Source organism: Notamacropus eugenii, chromosome 3, assembly GCF_028372415.1.
Source record: "Notamacropus eugenii isolate mMacEug1 chromosome 3, mMacEug1.pri_v2, whole genome shotgun sequence".
Taxonomy (NCBI): Eukaryota; Metazoa; Chordata; class Mammalia; order Diprotodontia; family Macropodidae; genus Notamacropus; species Notamacropus eugenii.
The window spans coordinates 390,348,132-390,363,534 of NC_092874.1; positions in this window are offsets into that span (position 1 = coordinate 390,348,132).

Genomic DNA, 15,403 nt, shown 5'->3' on the forward strand with positions numbered 1-15,403 from the left:
ACAAAGGGATTAGGCTGGCTTCTGATTGCAGTCTGATACGTAAAGAAGCTATCTGGGGATTTGATGGCACTTGTATCCCGGGGACTGGAAGCTGGAAATTCTTCCAAGATCATTCCCACAATGGACAGTGAGGTCTCTCCAAGTTATTGAGGTTTTTTCCATGTCCTTCCTGCTCATGAAGAGGCAGGTACTTCTGGTCAGACTGTTAGGACCGCTTCTCCTCCTCCTCCCTAACAGATCCCATTGAAGTGGATTCCAAGGAATGAACCAAGTCCTTCTGTCTGATATTCAAGCCCTCCATCCTCTGGCCTCCTCCTAGTTTTGCAAACTCATCTTCCAGGGCTCTCCAACACAAACTCTCTACTATAGTCTCTTCAGTGGCCCTCTCCCCACAGCAGAAGAATCTACAGACACATCCTTGCCCTCAGCCCTTCGGTCACTGTAGATCTGATTTGAAATTTTTCAGATTAACTTTTTCTTGCTCCACTTAATAGGATTTTCCCCCAATTACATGTAAAGATAGTTCTCAACATTCACTTTTATAAGATTTTGAGTTCCAAATTTTTTTCTTCCTTCCTCCTCTCACCCCTCCTCAAGACAGCATACAATCTGATACAGGCTATACATGTACAATCAGATTAAACATATTTCCACATTAGTCATGTTGTGAAAGAAGAATTGGAACCAAAGGGAAAGAAAAAAATAACAACAAAAGAGAAAATATTTTGCTTCAAGTTGCATTCAGACACCATAGTTCTTCCCTGAGTGTAGAGAGCATTTTCCATCACGAGTCTTAGAATTGTCTTAGATCACTGCATTGCTGAGAAGAGCTAAATCTATCACAGGTGGTCATCACACAATGTTGCTGGTACAATGTTCTCCTGGTTCAGCTTAATCCTATGGTCAGCTCCTGACTCTACTAGCTCCCTATGCTGTCGGTCCTTTTGTTTATTTGGCGTTAGAGATGAGGTCAACTCCCTCATTTTACAGCTGAGGACAGTGAGCCTCCCCACCCCCAATAAATGATTTATCCAGGGTCACACAGCTGCTTGATGTTAGAGCTAGGACCAGAAACCAGATCTTCTGATTTGTAGTCCAGTATTCTTTACATGTCACCAAAGTGACACCAGTGTATTTCTTTAGTGCGTTATATTTCAGTGAATGGTAAATTTCTCTTCTCAATCCTTCATCCATTATCTATCACTTGTGGTGTCACCTTGAGTAAGTCATTTAACTCTGGGCCTCAGTTTCCTCATTTGTAAAATGAAGGTGTTGAACTTGATTACTAAAGTTCTTTCTTGATCTAATGCTCTAAAGCTAGGACCCAGGATCTCCCATCCTCTTTCCTTCAATCTTCTGACCCAAGTAGTTACAGTTCCAAAAACATACACTTAAAACCTTGATATATATAGGCCTCTACAGGTGAATCCATTTGTAAAGATAAGATTCTCTTTGCAATGTGAATAGCTCCCTTTCTAATTTTTTGTAAATTACTCTTTTCTCTATCTCTCTTCTTCTCTCCTTTCCCCTCCCTTCCTTCCTCTTCTTTCTTCCTTCTTCCCTCCCTCTCTTTTTCCTTCCTCTTTCTTCTTCCTTCTTAGCCAGAATCTCTGAGGGTCTTCTCCTCCCAGATTGATTCTTTTGTGAAGGCAAACTAGGCCATCTTTTGCCTCAATTCTTACCTAGCCTTTCACCCCTGAATGAACCTTTCCTCGAAGTCTCCTGCTGTATCTGGGGCCATCACCAGTCATCTTGACCTATGTTTTGCCACTGGACTCCAATGACTCTGGAGGAGAAAGTGAGGCTGGTGACTCTGCAGAACTCTGCCTTGCTTAAATCCAGTTCTCTTGCATGTCAAGATATCACCCTGCTGATACCATTGGTCCTCTTTGAGAAGGAAGGATGAACAGCAATAATCCTTCCTTCCTTTCTGTCTTTCTTTTTTCTTCTTTCCTTTCTGTCTTTCTTTTTCCTTCCTTCCCTCCCTCCCTTCTTTCTTTCTTCTTTCTTTCTTCTTTCTTTCTCTCTTTCTCTCTCTTTCTTTCTCTCTCTCTCTCTTTCTTTCTTTCTTTCTCTCTTTCCTTCTTTCTTTCTTTCTTTCTTTCTTTCTTTCTTTCTTTCTTTCTTTCTTTCTTTCTTTCTTTCTTTCTTTCTCTCTCTCTCTCTCTCTTTCTTTCTTTCTTTCTTTCTTTCTTTCTTTCTTTCTTTCTTTCTTTCTTTCTTTCTTTCTTTCTTTCTTTCTTTCTTTCTTTCTTTCTTTCTTTCTTTCTTTCTCTAACTCTCCTTATCTTACCCAATCTAGAAGTGAGGGATCCCCCTATGGAGACATCATCATGGGACTTTTGATCTGCTCTATTTCTGACCTAGGCTGGCTCTCCCCCTCCTTAGGCAGCCTGGTGGGCCCCAATCCTGGAGGGGGGGCCTAGACTTAGTTCAGACATTGGATTGATTTTAATCCTACTTAGAACTCTTGAGCTCAAGCAATCCACCAGCCTCTGTCTCCTCAGTATCAGGGATTACAGGTGTTTGCCATAAAGTGTGTATACCTAAACTCTGGCTCTAATTTCTTTCTTTTTAAACCATTTCCAAGAAAGAGGATTCCTTGGATATAGTAGCCCAACTGCTGTTCAAGTCATAACATTTTTCAGCAATAGCAAAGGTCTTAGAGGTCTTCTTGCTCAACTACCTCATCTCACAGATGTTCCTTAAACAAACAAGGAAGTGGCCCATGCTTCTTGGACCTGGCCAAGCTTGGGGCTAACATCTAGCTCACCTAAATCCAAACTTCTGCTCTTTGAACTATTTATCCTGATCTGCCTCCCCAGTAATGTTCTAGGAAAAGACCAAGGGAGAAGAAAGAGATTTCACATTCAGTATTTTTGTAAGGAATTATCTTGTGTATTTTTTGCTAGCTTTGTCCTGGGCATGGACTCCTATCAGATCCTGGAAAAAGGAAGGTATATGTGGACCTTCCAAGATCCCCTTTGAGATAAAGACTCCTGAAAGACAGGAAGATCCAAAGGCTAATCTCTCAGACTCCTGGTGGAACACTTCCATTGGAATCAGCTCAGAATGAATTGAGAGATATTATGTAGGATAAAATGTTTCAACCTGGGAAAATTCATGTTCATCTGCTTTTAAAGCAGATTAGAAAACTAATCTCGGCTGAATCCCACATTCAGTGACTTAGCCTGTAAATATAGCCAACCTCCATTCCAGTGTGTATCAGTGTTTACCCTGGATTATGATAAGATTAACTCTTATTGATATTTATAACAATGGCTTTTCTCAACATTTCCTTGGATTTGGTAACACAAGACCTTCTAGGCATAAATAGCTCTCAGGGCATTCACGCAAGGGTCTTCCCTTTGGAATGATGGGACAAACTGGAACCAGACATGTGTCAGAAAAAAGGTGACCATAAAGGAGGGAAGGAAGTTGTCCAGGAAAGGATAGCGTAGAAAGCATGGAAGGACTTTGAGAAATATAACAGAATAGAGAAAGGGGCAGGGTTCATTCATTCATTCATTCTTTCCTCCATCATTAGGCATCTAGATGATACTGTGGTCACAGTGCCAGCCTTGAAGTCAGAAAGAGCCGAGTGCAAATGCTACCTCAGACACTCCCTAACTGTGTCGCCTTGAGTAAGTTATTTAACCTCTCTGGGCCCCACTTTCCCCATCTCTAAAATAATAATAGCACAGGATAATGATAGTACCCACAGCATACCCTTTGACCCAGCAGTATCACTTCTAGAGCTGTATCCCCAAGAGATCATAAAAATGGGAAACAGTCCCATGTGTACAAGGATATTTATAGCAGCTCCCTTTGTGGTGACCAAAAACTGGAAATCAAGAGTATGCCCATCAGTTGGGGAATGACTGAACAAATTATGGTATATGAATGCAATGGAATACTATTGTGCTGTAAGAAATGATGAACAGGAAGACTTCAGAGAGGCCTGAAAGGACTTATATGAACTGATGCTGAGTGAAAGGAGCAGAACCAGAACTTTGTACACAGCACTAACCACAGTGTGCGAGGAATTTTTCTGGTAGACTTTGTCCTTCATAGCAATGCAAGGAGTTAAAAAATTCCCAATGGACTCTTGAGGCAAAATGCCTTCCACATCCAGAGAAAGATCTATAGAATTGGATCGCAAAATGAAGCAGACCATTTTCTCTTGTGTTATGTTTTGGTTTGTTTTTTTTTCATGGTTACTCTCATTCATTTTAATTCTTCTATGCAACATGACTGTGGTGAAAATGTATTTAATAGGAATGTAGAACTTATATAAAATTGTATGCTGTCTTAGGGAGGGAAGGGGGAGGTAGGGGGGAAGGAGGGAGAGGGAGGGAAAAAAATCTAAGTTTTATGGTAGTGATTGTAGAACACTGAAAATAAATAAAATAAATAAATAAAAATTTAAAAAAAGAATGTATATGTAGAACCTATATAAGACTGTACACTGTCTCAGGGAGGGAGGGGGAAAGAAGGGGGGAAAATCTAAGATATATAGAAGTGATTGTAGAAAACTGAAAACAAATAAATAAATTAGTTAAAAAATGATAGTACCTATATCATATGAGATGAGAATTGCGAAGTGCTTCATAAACCCCATATCAATGCTAGCTCTTATTGTCATTTAACTTTCAACAAGAATTAAAAGTTTACTCCATGCCAGGGTAGGTGCCAGGGGATTGGTTATTGTCCTTCATTTTTGAAGAGGACCAAAATAACATTACTGTGTCGGGCTCAAGGTCTGATCAACTGTGGCTGATCAGACCAATACTAGTTTGGAAGGCTCTACATAGGTCAGATGCAAATAATCCACATGAACATTTGGGATGGAGATGTCTCTACATTTGCTCATCTCATGTTCCTTTTGGGCTACTGCAATTCTGTTGTGCTGATAGAGCACTTCTTGATGCACACATGCCATGCTGGGCAGTCCTGTGCCAGTGTCTTCCATGTCTCACAATTGATTCCAGAGTTCTTCAGAGAGACCTTGAGATTGTCTGGATCACTTCTTCTGACCTCCATGTGAGAGCTTGCCTTGTATGAGTTCTCCTTCTTTTAGGCAAACATAGTTTGGGCATTTGGGCAATATGGCAAGCCCGTTCATGGTAAACCCTCTGCAGTAGAGTTTGGCAGTTCAGCTCAAGAAAGGAGCTCAGTATCCTGTATCTTATCTTGCCAGGAGATCTTCAGAATCAGAATATGAGACAATAAATGAAATTGTTCCTGCTTTGAAAGATCTTGCGTTTTGGCAGCTAGGTGGTGCCACAGTGCACAGAGCACTAGACCTGGAGTCAGGAAGCCTGGAGTTCAAATCTAACATCAGTCACTGATTATCTAACCTTGGGCAAGTCACTTAACCTCTATTTGCCTGTTTCCTCATCTGTAAAATGGATATAATAATACCACTTCCTTCCCAGGGTGGCTACGAGACTCAAAAGAAATGATATTTGTAAAGTGTTTAGCACGGTGCCTGGCACATAGTAGGCACTATAGAAATGCTAGCTATAATAATTATTATTATTATAATAGATTGATTATCATAATAGACTATTACAATACTAAATTATCATCATTACTATATTTGGAGTGATGTAGAGATGTAGAATATACATGGATCAGTAAATACCAAGTAATAGGGGTGAGAAGGTTCAGAACAGGTGTTATGTTACCTCTTACGTAACATTTGATCTGAGGCTTGGAGGATTCTGAGGGATTTTAAGAGATAACTTTGGTTCATTTCCAACAGTAAAAGATTTAGAGCTAGAAGTGACTTTTTAGGTCATCTAGTCCAACACCCTTGTTTTGCAGAAGACGAGGCTAAGTGATTTCCCCAAGGTCACACGGGTAGTAAAGGTCAAAGGCAGGATTCATTTCCAGGTTTTGTTTCTTCAAATCCAGGTACAATGTTAACTTCTGATGTTGTTGTTCAGTCTGTGTGACCCCATTTGGGTTTTTCTTGGCAAAAATACAGGAGTGAGTTGCCATTTCCTTCTCCAGATCATTTCACAAATGAGGAAACTAAGACTTGCCTAGTGTCACACAGTGACCCTGTGTCTTAGGTGACTAAGGATAGACTTGAACTCAGGTCTCTCCTGACTCCAACCCAATACCCTATCCATTGTACCACCTAGCTGCCCAATTTTAAATTTTTTAAATAACTGAGTGACCTTGGGGGAAATTACTTCACTACTTTGGGACTTGGCTTTCCTTTCTGTGAAAAAAGTAGAATAAACTTCAATGTTGGTCAATTTCTTTATGAATACAAAAGAGCTCTGCGAAATACATCACTGTAGAGGTGAAAGGGATTGCTATTATCGAGTGAGACAGGAATCTTAGTCTCCTCTTCTCCTCTGCCCAGGCTTTCTTCCCCCAGAGCTGCCTCAGTGGTTTCTGAGGCATAGCACCAGAGGGAGCTCAAGACCAAAGGGTGGCAATTTTTGAGTTGGGTGAGATAGTTTCCCTGGGTATACAAGACCAGAAAGCCATATAGCTACCTCCCCTTCATTATCCTGTTTTCACAGACTCCCCAGCCCTACCTCCCCAGACTCATAGTAAGATCCATTATGTTAGAAGGCTTGGGAGGGGGGCCAGAGGCTAGACCCAAAGAGATAAGAGGTCTAAACTGGACAATAGTCTTCTCCACTCCAGCTACCTGGGCCCAGAGAAGGAATCTCAGACCCTTCTCTTGTGTAGGGTGCAGTTACTCATTACTGAGCCAAGCTCCGGCTAGGGCAGTCTAGACTAAGCCAGATCTGGACTAATTAGAGAACAGCTGAGAAAGTAGGACACCTTTCCTGGCCTCGGAGAGCTTGTGGTCTAGTTGAAGAGATAAGGAATGAGAGAGCAGCCAATACTGGATTGACATAATTAAAGTGTTAAAATATGTGGCTTTAGGATAAGATCTGGGACTGGGAGATAAGTTGCTGTGGTCAGGGAAGGCTACTAGAAATGTGTGTGTGTGTGTGTGTGTGTGTGTGTGTGTGTGTGTGTGTGTGTGTGTATGTGTGTGTGTGTGTGTGTGTGTGTGTGTGTGTGTGTGTGTGTGTGTGTGTGTGATAACTATGCTTAAAAAACAAAAGGGAGTTTGGCTGATAAACTTCTATGACCTTAGTGTTGCAGCAAAATACCTAGTGTTGGAGGGGTGGGGACTGTTCCCCCATTTCATCTCTTGCCTCCCAACTTCCTGCACCTGCACCATGCCTGGAATGCACTTCCCCCTTTGCTTCCTCCTCTTACAATCCTTAGATTATTTCAAAGCTTAGTTCAAAGTGGTGATATTCTTCAGTCATATCTGATTCTTTGTGATCCCAGTTGGGGTTTTCTTGGCAAAGATACAGAAATGGTTTGCCATTTCCATCTCCCTCTTCTTTGCCATCTCCTTCTTCTTTTGCAGATGAGGAAACTGAGACGAACAAGGTGAAGTGACTTGTCCAGTCACACAGCTAGAAAGTGCCTGAGACTGGATTTGAATTCAGAAAGATGAGTCATCCTGACTCCAGGCCTGGCATCTTATGCACTCACCACCTAGCTCAGTTTCCTCTTCCTATGACCAGCTTTTCTTGATCTTCCTAATGTTAGAGCCCTCGTAAAAAATCACTTTTACAGCCTTTTTACAGATAAGGAAACAGAAGCCCAGAGGAGTGACTTGTTCAAGGTCACACAATCTAAGTAGTCTCTGAGGTAGTACTTCAACTCAGGTCTTTCTGGCTCCAGCTCCCAATATTCAGTCCAGTACACTGCCTAAACTGCTTCTCCCTCCTCAGATTGCTAAGTATTTGCTTATTTCTTTATAGACTGTAAACTCCTTGAGGATAGGGCCTGTTTTGCACTGTTTTTCTTATTGTTCTATCTCCCAAGCCTTGTTGGTATTGAATTGATCATAATTAAGAACAGTTCTCTTTCCTTTGCTGATGATGTTTCCCCCTGACTTACTGGTTTGTCTGTTTAGAAGGAAGGAAACATAAAGGTCATCTAGTCAAACCCAGTCAATTTTACAGATGTCTGGGATATCTTCCTTCCTCCTCTCCATCTATCACAAGACTGCCCATCATTCATTTCCTGCTCAACTCTTACCTTTCCCAGGAAGATGATGTATCAGCTTGCTGGCACAACAAACTTAGACTCAGGAAGACCTGAGTTTAAATCCTGCCCCCAACACTTAACTAGCTGTATGACCCTGAGCAAGTCACTTAAACCTCTGTTCTGCCTCATTTTCCTTATTTGTAAAATGGGTATAAAAATAGCACGTATCTCTTCGGGGCTTCGTGAAAATCAAGTGAGAATACTTGTAAAGTGCTTTGTGAACCTTAAAGTGCTATGCAAATATTGTTATTTTGAAGACTTCTTTGATGACTTTCTAACCCCCACCTTGAAATCACATGGATCATAAAGTCCATACACACCCACACGCATGTAAAGCATACTTCTAATACAGTTATCCCTTCCACATTGCAAATTTCCCCATTGCCATTTCAATATATCTCAGGTCAGTATAAGAAATTAAATGGGAATTTTGGGGAGTTTTGAAGAAGTCACTGATGACATGCAAAGGCCAGCAGACCTTACAGAGCCTATGAGCAAACACAACCCAAATTTTACAAAAATGTTCTGTAAACAACTCCTTGAAAGAAAAAGAAATTCAGACTTCTACTCTAGAAGGAAGAAAGGGCCAAAAAATCGTACACAGATTTTCCAGATCATGGGGAGCCACACATCTAACCCCCAAGATTTGGAAGGGATAACTGCATATACTTTACCTATATTTGTGTACTTTACAGAGATTATACATTTATCCATACATAGATAGATAGTATGCAAAAGAAGGTACTGTGGAATTCCTCTAGTTAAAAACAAAAGAAAAAACCATGAATATTGTATGTATAGGCATATATGTATGTATATGTAAACATATATGTGTGTCTTTATAAACATGTAAATCCAAATATACACACACAGACATATGCCAAATCACTGGTACAGTTATTTGTCTCCTGGTCTTATTTCCTAAATACACTGCTGACATAAGAGTAGAAGGTGGGAATGGAAAAAAAAATAAAAATAGGTAACATTTATTTCATACTTTATGGGTTTTTAAATTTCATTTTTAATTGGAGACACTTCAAGGTTATCAAAGCATGTTACTTATAATATCTCACTTACTCTTTCCAACCATCCTATATATTTCATATGTCTCTGTGTACTTCACAGTACTTTCCACATCAGTTCCTTCTGCGTGCTTTTTGGATGGATGATCATGGTGGCCCCAGGAGTCTTCCATAAGTCTAGACTTCCTTAAGTTCCAGCTTAGAGTTGGAAGTGACCATGGAGGCCATGTAATCCAACCTGCATCTGAACAAGAGTCTTTGCTATAATAAATCTCTCATGTTAACTAAGAACTAAGCTATCTTGATCACAAAGAGCATTGTTAAGTATGTACAGAGTCTTGCTGTTGAGACAGATTATGGAAGAAATGTTGTCCTTTGTTTTCTTAAAAATATTTTAATTTTTTTCCAATTTCCATGTAAAGATAATTTTCAACATTCATTTTTGTAAGATTTTGAGTTTCATATTTTTCTCCCTACCTCCCTTTTCTCACACCTCCCCAAGACAGCAGGCAATGTGATATAGGTTATACATGTACAATCATGCTAAACATATTTCCACCTTAGTCATGTTTTGAAAGAGGAATCAGAACAAAAGGGAAAAACCACGAGAAAGAAAAAACAAAAACCAAAAAAAGTGAAAATAGTATGATTCGATCTGCATTTAGACTCCATGGTTCTTTCTTTGATGTAGACAGCATTTTCCATCACAAGTCTTTTGGAATTGTCTTGGATCATTGTATTGCTAAGAAGAGCTAAGTCTATCAAAGTTAATCATTGCATAATGTCACTATTACTATATATAATGTCCTCCTGGATCTGCTTACTTCACTCAGCATCTGTTCATGTAAGTCTTTCAAGGTTTTTCTGAAAGCCTCCTGCTCATCATTTTTTATAGGACAATAGTATTCTATTACATTCATATGCCACAACTTGTTCAGTCATTCCCCAATTAATGGACATCCCCTCTACTTCTAATTCTTGTCTACCATATGGAAAAAGCTGCTATAAATATTTTTTGTACATGTGAGTACTTTTCCCTTTTTTATGATCTCTTTGGGATACAGACCTAGGAGTGATATTGCTGGATCAAAGGGTATGCACAATTTTATAGCCCTTTGGGCATTGTTCCAAATTGTTCTCCAGAATGGTTGGAGCAGTTCACAATTCCACCAACAGAGCATTAAAGTTCCAATTTTCCTACATTTTCTCCAACACTTATCATTTCCCTTTTCTGTCATATTAGCCACTCTGATGGGTGTGAGATGATACTGCAGAGCTGTCTTAATTTGCATTTCTTTAATCAATAGTGATTGGAGCATTTTTTCATATGATTATAGATAGCTTTAATTTTTTCTTTTTACAAACTGCCTGTTCATACTATGTTCTATAAGCAATGTAATATCATCGTACAATTAGAAATGATGAATATGAGGAATTCAAAGAAACATGAGAGGATATATATGAACTGATGCAAAATAAAATATGCAGAATCAGGAGAACAACATAGGCAATGACTAAAACAATGTAAATAAACAGATCACTGAAAGAAGTTGACCTTGAAAAAACAATGAAAGTTCCAAAGAAAAGAAAATGAAACATGGCTCCTTTCTTATAGCATGAAGGTGTGTGTGTGTGTGTGTGGGGGGGGGGAACCTTTGACCATTTGTCAATTGAAGAGTGACTTGTATTCTTATAAATTTGACTCAGTTCTCTATGTATTTTAGAAATGAGACCTTTATCAGAGACACTGGCTATAAAAATTGTTTCCCAGCTTTCTGCTTCCTTTCTTATCTTGGTTGCATTGGTTGTGTTTGTGTAAAACCTTTTTAATTCAATGTAATCAAAATTACCCATTTTGCATTTTGAAATGTCCTTAATCTCTTGTTCGGTCATAAATTCTGCTCTTCACCATAGATCTGACTGGTACACTACTCCTTGCTCTCCTAATTTGCTTATGGTATCATCCTTTACATCCATGTACCCATATAGACCTTATCTTGGTACAGTATGAGATATTGGTCTATGCCTAGTTTCTGCCATACTATTTTCCAGTTTTCCCAGTAGTTTTTTGTCAGATAGTGAGTTCTTACCCCAGAAGCTAGAGTCTTTAGGTTTATCAAGCAGTAGATTACTATAATCATTGACTACTGTGTCTTGTGTACCTAACCTATTCCTCTGATCCATCACTATATTTCTTAGCCAGTAACAAATAGTTTTGATGATTGCTGCTTTATAATGCAGTTTCAGATCTGGTATAGTTAAGCCACCTACTTTTGCATTTTAAAAAATAATTCCCTTGATATTCTGGACCTTTTGTTCTTCCAGATAATTTTTAAAATTATTTCTTCTAGCTCTAGAAAATATTCTTTTGGTAGTTTGATTGTCTTGGTGCTGAGTAAGTATATTAATTTAGGTAAAATTGTCATTTTTGTTATATTAGCTTAGTCTACCCCTGAGCAACTGATATTTTTCCAGTTGTTTAGATCTAACTTTATTTGTGTGAAGAGTGTTCTGTAATTGTGTTCATATAGTCTCTGAATTTCTCTTGGCAGGTAGATTTGCACATATTTTGTATTGTCTATAATTATTTTAAATGGAATTTCTCATTCTATCTCTTGCTACCAGGCTTTATTGGCAATATATAGAAATGTTGATGATTTATGTGTGTTTATTCTATATCCTGCAAATTTGCTGAAGCTAATTGTTTCAAATAGTTGTTCAGTGGATTCTCTAGGATTCTCTAAGTATACCATCATATCATCTGCAAAGAGTGATAGTTTTGTTTCTTCATTGCCTATTCTAATTCCTTCAATTTCTTTTTCTTCTATTATTGCTAAAGCTAACATTTCAAGTTCAATATTGAATAATAGTGGTGGTAATGGTATCCTTGTTTCATCTCTGATCTTATTGGAAATGCTTCTAGCATATCCCCATTACTTATAATGCTTGCTGATGGCATTAGATAGATACTGCTTATCATTTTAAGGAAACTCCATTTATTCTTATACTTTCTAGTGGTTTTGAATAGGAATGGGTGTTGTATTTTATCAAAAGCTTTTTCTGCATTTATTGAGATAATCTTATGATTTCTGTTAGTTAATGTAGATGAAGTTTTATCTATTTTATTGAATTCTCATAAAACCAATTCTTTGTTTTATTTATTAGTTCAGTAGTTTTCTTACTTTCAGTTTTATTAATCTCTCCTTTGATTTTCAGAATTTCTAATTTGGCATTTCGGGATTTTTAATTTGTTCTTTTTCTAGCTTATTTAGTTCCATGCTCTATTCATTGATTTGCTCTTTCTCTATTTTATTCATATAAGCATTTAGAGAAATAAAATATCCCCTTAGAACTGCTTTGGCTGCATCTCATAAATTTTGTATATTGTCTCATTCTTGTCCTCCTTTTAGATGAAATTATTGATTGTTTCTATGAGTTGTTGTTTGACTCAGTCATTCTTTGGGATTAGATTATTTAGTTTCCAAATAATTTTTAGTTTGTCTTTCCATAGTCATTTATTACACATAATTTTTATTGCATCATGATCTGAAAAGGATGCATTTAATATTTTTGTCTTTCTGCATTTGATTGTGAGATTCTGATGCTATGATACATGGCCAGTTTTTGTGTAGGTGCCATGTACCATGGAGAAAAAGGTATATTTCTTTCTATCCCCATTCAATTTTCTCCAGAGGTCTATCATATCTAACTTTTCTAAAATTCTATTCACCTCCTTAATTTCTTTCTTATTGATGTATGGTTAGATTTATCTAGTTTTGAGAGGGAGAAGTTGAAATTCCCTAGTAGTACAGTTTTGCTATTTATTTCTTCCTGTAATTTCCTTAACTTCTCCTTTAAGAATTTGGATGCTATATTACTTGGTGCATATATGTTTAGTAATGATATAACTTCCTTGACTATGGTGCCTTTTGGTAGGATGCAGTTTCCCTCCTTATGTCTTTTAATTAAATCCATTTTTGCTTTTGCTTTGTATGAGATCAGGATTGCTATGCCTGCTTTTTTTTTTTTTTACTTTATCTGAAGCATAATATATTCTGCTCCAACCTTTTATCTTTACTCTGTGTGTATCTCTCTGCTTCAAATGTGTTTTTTGTAAACAACATATTGTAGGATTCTGTTTTTTTGAGTTCATCCCATTATTCACGGTTATAATTACTATGTATTTTCCCCTTTCCTATTCCCCACCCCCTCCTTTATACTTTTCTGTCTCCTTTCACCCTGTCCCTCCTCACCAGAGTTTTGCTTCTGATCACCACCTCCCTCAATCTCCCCTCCCTTGTCTGAGTCCTCCCCTTTTCTTTTCCTTTTCCCCTCCTATATAGGATAAGACAAATTTTTATACCAGACTGAGGGTATATGTTACTCTCTCTTGGACCCAAATCCAATGAGAGTAAGGTTCAAATAATGCTCACCCCCTCCCTTCTTTCCCTCTATCATAATAGATCTTTTGGGCCTCTTCATGTAATGTAATTTACCCTATTCTCCCTCTCCCTTTCCTCTTCTTTCAGTACAACTCTTTTTTTCACCCCTTAATTTTTTATATCATCACATCAAAGTCAGCTTAACTGTCTATGTATATTCTAACTACCTAACAGAGATACAATTCTCAAAGGTTACAAGTATCCCCATGTAGGGATGCAAACAGTTTAATCTTGTTGAATAACATTTTTTTTCTTTCTTGTTTACCTTTATATGCTTCTCTTGAGTCTTTTATTTGAAGATCAAATTTTCTTTTCAGCTCTGGTCTTTTCATGAGGAAAGTTTGAAAATCCTCTATTTCATTGAATATCCATCTTTTCCCCTGAAAGATTTTGCCCATTTTTGCTGGGAAGTTGCCTTCTGGAATATCATATTCTAATCCCTCTGATTCTAACTCCTGTGTAATCCTGACTGTGACTCTTTGACATTTGAATTGTTTCTTTCTGGCTGTCTTCAGTATTTTCTCCTTGACCCGAGAATTTTGGAATTTACCTACAATATTTCTTGGAGTTTTCGTTTTGGGATATCTTTCAGGAGGTGATTGGTAGATTCTTTCAATAATTATTTTACTCTCTGGTTCTAGGATATCAAGGCAGTTTTCTGTGATTATTTTGAAAGATGCTGTGCAGGCTCTTTTGGTTTTTTTTTATCATGGCCTTCAGGTACTCCAATAATTCTTAAGTGATCGCTCCTGGGTCTCTTTTCTAGGTCAGTCATTTTTCCAATGAGGTATTTTCTTCTATTTTTTCATTCTTTTGATTTTGTTTGACTGATTCTTGATGTCTCACAGAATCATTAGCTTATTACTATTATTTTCTTCAGTTAGTTTTTGTACCTTCTTTTCCATTTGGCCAGTTCTACTTTTAAAGAAGTCCTTTTTCTTTAGTGCACACCGCCCCCCCTCCCCCGCCAATTTGTCCAATTCTATTTTTTATTGAGTTGTTTTCTTCAGTCAATTTTTGTGCTTCTTTTTCCAAGCTGTCGATTTTTTTTCATAATTCTCCTGTATAATTCTCATCCCCCCCCCCCCCCACTTTTCTTCTACCTCTTTTGCTTGATTTTTTAAGATCCTTTTTGAATTCTTCCAAGAGGACTTTTTTGGGTTTGAGACCAATTTATATTCCTTTCTGAGGCTTCACCTGTAGGCATTTTGACATTGATCTTCTCTGTTGCCATAGCAGCTGTCTGAGACCAGAGTTCTTTCCTGTTTCTTACTCATTTTTCAGACAATTTGATGACTTTAAAGTCCTGGGGCACTGGAGGCATCATCCTAAGCTTCTTAAACTGAGAGCCAGTGGTCTTATCACTGACTTTCCATGCTGGGGTCTAAGGTGTTGGTGGTTTGACCACTGCCCTGGAGAGGGGTGGGAGGGGAGGTGGACCTAGTCATTCCTGTTATGTCTGGGTTCCAGGGTTTGCAATTTGCTTCTGTACTGGAACTGGAGGCCTCATTGCTAGCCTTCTGAATCAGGACTGAGGGGCCTCAGTTACTGATCTGTGCAGAGGCTAAGAGCCTCCTGCTGGCTTGCTCAGACACCATCTGCACTGGGCTGTGCTCTCTTTTTATCCAAGTGAGATAGACCTTTCCTGAAGTCCTTCTAAGTTATCTTAAGCTGGATAATTACTTTACTCTGTCTTTTTGTGGGTTCTGTCACTCCAGAATCATTTTAGAGCCTTGATTTAATATTGTTTCTGAGGGAAAAACTAGGGAGAGCTCAGGCCACTTCCTGGTTTCTCTCCACCATCTTGCCTCCACCTCTGTCCTCCTTTCTTCAAGA